The following is a 6,000-nucleotide window of genomic DNA, read 5'->3' as shown; positions in this document are numbered from 1 at the left end:
CTACTGCAACTCCCTCCTGGCCAGCCTCCCTGCATCTACTACCCGCCGCTCCAGCTCATCCAGAACTCTGCGGCTCGTTTGGTATTCTCTCTGCCACAATTCGCACACGCTACTCCACTGCTCTGCTCCCTCCACTTGCTCCCGATACCGGCACGCATTCAGTTCAAGACATTGACCCTCACCTACAGCTGTCTCGACCACACTGCAGCAAGTTACATTCAGACACTCGTCTCTCCATACATCCCCTCCAGACCACTGTGCTCCTCCAGCGCCAGAAGACTAACTCTACCTCCTCTTCACTCTCCTTCCTCCAGAGCCCGCTCCTTCTCATCCCTGGCACCTAAATGGTGGAACGACCTGCCCACCGAAGTCAAAACAGCAGAGTCCTTGACCTCTTTCCGGCACTTACTCAAGACACATCTTTTCCGACAGTACTTGTAATATTAGTCCTTTTATCTCCGCTAGATAGCACTTCACAGTTTTATTATGCTTCTTGTGTTTTCGATTTGTTTTCCTCTTTGCTCCCTTTCCCGGCCAACTGATGTGCCCTACAAAACACAAACAGTGTGTCTTCCGGTGAATGACACCCTGCTCACTGGAGACCCGGGTGCATCCTGCATGGTCTGGTGACCGCAGTTCGGTGGCATGGGCCATTAGCGACGAACATTGCACCTGTTGCCTGGCACATAGACTTACATTACAGACTCTTTCTGATTCCTTGCTCAAAACCTGGGTGGAAATATAGCATGGACAATATGAGGTGCAGCTGGGATCTGCACAGGTCAAAGACCTCCTATTAGTTCGAGCACTGTTTCCATGTTCTTTGTCTCTTGTAGAGTTTCTGCTTTCTGTCAAAGTTGTTATTTCCAATGTCTTATTTTCTCTGCACCAAGAATCCGGACAGTTATACCAGGTTGTCAGAAATACAGATATAACTACACCCTATTATAACCCTTAAACACACATTTTCCATTATTATATGATGGCCTTTAATCACCACCAATAGTGCAACCCTGATACCCAGAGGAACAGAGTCTGATAAGAACCAGTTTTCTCCAGCAATTTGGGCTTGATACATCGTACAAACCCCCCTTATATTAAACATTATGTATGCTTTAATTCTCCCCAGTTTAACCATATGTGGCAGGGAGGGGGTTAATTGTCCTTCCCTGCCTGCTCATGGACTGCAGGTGGCTGGAGTGATTGATCAATTAAGGTCAATCAACTCCAGCCAACTGCCTCAGCCTCCCTTTGGGGGTAGAGGGTGTTGGAGAGTTATTTGGGTGTGGGAACAAACCTGCCCAGATTTGTGTTGTGTTGTGTTATTTGAGTGTGTATGTTACGTGTTTACACATTAAAGACCAGGTCCACTCTGTGTATTATTCTTTGAGTTTTGTGTATCTTTTTGTTTGGCCATCGTGCCAGTTTATTTTGTTTATTTAATAAAGACTTACTTTGTACCTGCGGTCCGTCTCCAAGCCTCCATTACTGGCTACCCCGCCACACCATATATGGGTTTTCCTAACAAGTTGTCAGGAAGAAATTGAACTTGCACTCATAATGGGACAGACATGTGGGTCCTGTTATCTTTCTCTTCTGTCTGGTCTGCATAAAAGTGCCTGTAGTTTGTAACTTCTCCAAGACTGTTCTTAAGATTGCCTCTTGAACTTCTTCCTTGCAGCTGCTTGTAATTAAAACCTTTGACTGGAAATATATATCTCTCTCTGTATTTCTACGACTCTTCACTTGCCATACATACATACACACCTCATAGGTGGCAGACTGGGCTGGATGGGAGCTGAAAACACAGCACCATCCCACCTGCTCCTCAGATGGAAGAAATTATTGTAACTGACAAACATGATTGTTTTGGCTTCTTTATGCTTTGCTCTATTGCCAACAGGTGGGACTGAAGAGACTGTATTATGTTTTATCTTAATAATAGTATGCAGACTGAGCAAAGTAGATTGATTAAGCGAGCAACAGCCACTAAGGCAGTTGTTCAGGGCATACCCTCTAGACATTCTTGTCGATAATAAAAGGATCAAACAGCAGACAGAGAGGGCCCACAGTTGTTTGTTAAAAGTCTGTTTGTGGACCTAAATTGCTTCCCCAGATTGGTAGGAACTGTCTTTGTTAATGATTGATTGACAGTTGTTAAATGAAGACCCATGGGATCGAACCTCCCCGGTGTATATCAAAGAAAGCCACCTCTCCCCGGATTCCACACCTCCCCCAAGGAAGACAACCATGAACATTACAAGGGTCAGAAATCTAACCTCAAGACATCACTCTGGGAAACCTGTGACTGACCCTGCCCACAGACCCACATGTCATGAATTGTATAAAAAGCTGTTAACTTCTGCTGTTCAGAGAGACTCTGCTGGAGAGCTTCCATGTCGGGCCCTTCCAGGCCTGGTATGTTAAATAAATCCATGTTATCCTCTGTGTATCAAGACTGGGTTCTTCACACTAGAAATGCCCAACAGGGACTTCTGGTGATGTCATCGAGCTAATGGCTGCCTAAACCTGTAGCTCTCTGGTCTTAATTAGAAAACACCCAACAAAACCATCTAAATATTCAAAAACTACGACATAAACGAAGTTCCTAACGTTGGGAGACAATGGAGACAAGATGCGGAGGACTTAAATCCACAAAACAACAAGACAGAGACGAATACAACGATGAGGAAAGCAGCCGCAGCAGCTCACCTGTAGCCCACCAGGGGACGGGTTGTGGCTCCAGCGACAAAACCGAGCCCCCTGGAGTGAGTCTTGAAAAAATATATACGCTGAACTAGTTGATTTCAGAAGAGATATCAACAAAAAGTTATCCGACATTACCGAAGGTATTAAACATACCAACAAAAGAACTGACGAAGCAGAGCAGCGCATTGTACAAACTGAGGCCTGTGCAGAGCGGACCGACAACACGCTGATACAGCTCCTTCAAAAACAGACACAGCTAGAGGCGAAGGTGACGGACTTAGAAGGGAGATCGAGGAGACAAAACCTAAGGATATACGGTGTACCAGAGGCACTTGAGGGAGACTCAATGGTATCTTTTGTTGACAAACTTCTTAAAAAGAAACTGGACCTTCCCAAAGACATGAATCTTGAAATTGAAAGAGCTCACCAATCCTTAGGTCCTAAACCCGCAGACCCCTCTACAAGACCAAGATCAATAATGATCAAATTCCTGAGATACAGAACCAAGGAAGAAATCTTGACAAAAGCATGGGGAAAAAGGGAAGTCTTCATCGAAAAGAAAAGGATATACTTTGATCACGACTATGCACCCGAGGTCCTGCAGATACGCAGGGAATACAAAGAAGTGAAGTCAATCCTAAAAGAAAACGGAATCAAATTCCAGACTACATTCCCAGTGAAACTCAGGATCTTCTTCGATTCTGGAGCACAACTTTACACATCGGCAGATGCTGCAGCAAGGGACTTATCAGACAGAGGTTTTGCTGTTAATGTCCGAACCAAGAAAGCTGGCACAACGGAAGATATAATCAGACGCAATGCCTGGCATTCGACAAAAATCGAATGAACAATACAAAACAGCACTCCAGGCCTTTCGACACTGCCCACCTACTGAAGACAGAGTTTCATGTTCGGACTGTGATGGACAGTGTTTTGGACAGTACAATTGAAGCAGATAACAATACTCTGGTGAGACTGTTCCTATATCTCCTTAATTTTGTTAGGTAAAATATATAATGAAGACTCATCCAAATGCTATACTCAGAATGTTTGTTTACATTATCTATGAACACACTACAGGTAAAGCAGGTCTGATTTTCTAGAAATATATAACATTCTCTGCATCGATATAAATATGAAGTTGTTCTTATTGAATATTATTGTATTAAGTACAGCTTGTACACAAAAAATAATACTAATGTTTTTTTTCTCCGCAACTTTAAACAAATGTAGTAATGCATAGACCGGGAGCGGTGACTAAGCATGCCATCTACTAGGGTCCTCTTCTCTTAAATAGAAGAGGATTTCCCTAGCTACCCCGAATTACTTCTGGGGTAAAAGGGGTTGATATACTTTTTGACCCCCTCTTTGAAGTCCTTATTATTAGTTCCTTTTTATTAATACTTGTTAGTTTTGTTCTTTTTTTTTTTTTTCTTGTCATGCCGGCATTTTTGAGTTCTCAGAGAGAGGAAGGCAGTGGTTCAGTGTGTAAAGAGATTTTGAAAAATAAAATAATATCCTACAATGTGAATGGGTTAAACAATCCTATAAAAAGGGGAAAGATCTTGGCAAAGGTTAGGAGATAGAGATGGCACGCAGTGTTCCTCCAGGAGACTCATCTTTCAGATTGTGAACATGACAAACTGATGCATATGGGGTACCAGAGAACATTTTACTCTTCCCATGCATCGGGACACAGACGTGGCGTTGCCATCCTGATACCGAATTATACCGACTTTGAATATCATTCAGAAATTAATGATAAAGAAGGTAGATTTATTCTAGTTAAAGGGAAACTATCAGGGTCTTTGGTTACTTTATTAAATATCTATGCCCCACCGGGAAGTGACAGAAATTTCTATAAAACATTTTTCGATTTAATAGCCTTAGAAACAGTGGGAGTATTAATATGCGGGGGTGATTTAAATATATATACTGTATGAACCCCAATCTGGACACCACAAAAAATAATTAAAAATTCCCCAAATCCTTGATCAAATATGTAAAGAGATCTATGGAAGAGTTGGGCATTCTAGATGTATGGAGAGAAAAAAAAATTGTAAAGCAAAAATATTATGAATCTGGAACCAAATCCATAAAAATATTAGCAAGAAGATTACGTAAACAGCAGGCTAGAGTGACTATTCATAAAATACAAGACCCCAAAACTAAGCAACTGTGCTCCAAATTAGAAGAAATCAAAACAACCTTTGTAGAATATTATAAAACTTTATATGCACAACCTGAGAAATTGAACAAACAATATACTGATTCCTTGTTAAATTCCCTAAAACTACCTAATATAAATGTGGAACAAAACATAGAAATGACAAAAGCAATCTCTATTCAGGAATTTAATAAAGCTATATCAAATCTTAAATCAAATAAATCCCCAGGGGCTGATGGTTTTCCCACTGAATTTTACAAGGTGTTCAGAGATCAGGTGTCCTCTATGTTACTCTCCGCATGCAGGCGTGTATGGGAGGGGGGAGAATTTCCACCTTCCTGGAGGGATGCCATTATTTCTGTAATCCCTAAGGAAGGTAAGGATCAGACTAAATGTGGATCTTTTCACCCAATTTCCATTCTCTGTGTAGATTACAAGATATACACTTCAATTATAGCCAAGAGACTAGATACAGTTCTACCCCATCTAATAAATTTAGATCAAACTGGCTTTATTTTAAACAGACAAACACAGGACAACATTAGATGAACATTACATATAATGAGACATATACAATTAAAAAGACAAGTGTGATATTGGTTAGTCTTGATGCAGAAAAAGCCTTTGACCGGGTTAGTTGGGATTTCCTATATCAAACACTAGAAAGATTTGGTTTTAGTCATACATTTGTTAAAGGAATTCAAACAATATATTCAGATCCACATTCACAAATTAAAATCAATGGCTACATTTCAGATAGATTCAAACTGCAGAGAGGTACAAGACAGGGCTGCCCTTTGTCCCCACTTTTATTTTCCTTATACATTGAACCACTTACACAATTGATAAGACAGACACCAGAAATTAAAGGTATACAATTAAATGGACAGTGCCATAAAATTGCACTTCATGCTGACAATGTCATGTTATATATGGAGCAACCAGCCGCATCTCTTGAGAAGGTATTGATTCTTCTGGAGGAATTCGGTAGGGTCTCGGGGTATAGACTAAACATGGAAAAAACTGAAATATTATCATACAATTTCAACCCTTCAGCCCAGTTAAAAGAAAAATGTAAACTGAAGTGGCAATCAATATCAATCAAAAACGTAGGTGTCCACTTA

This window comes from Amia ocellicauda, chromosome 1, assembly GCF_036373705.1.
Source record: "Amia ocellicauda isolate fAmiCal2 chromosome 1, fAmiCal2.hap1, whole genome shotgun sequence".
In the NCBI taxonomy this organism is placed as follows: Eukaryota; Metazoa; Chordata; class Actinopteri; order Amiiformes; family Amiidae; genus Amia; species Amia ocellicauda.
Note: the sequence above shows the minus strand (reverse complement) of the source record.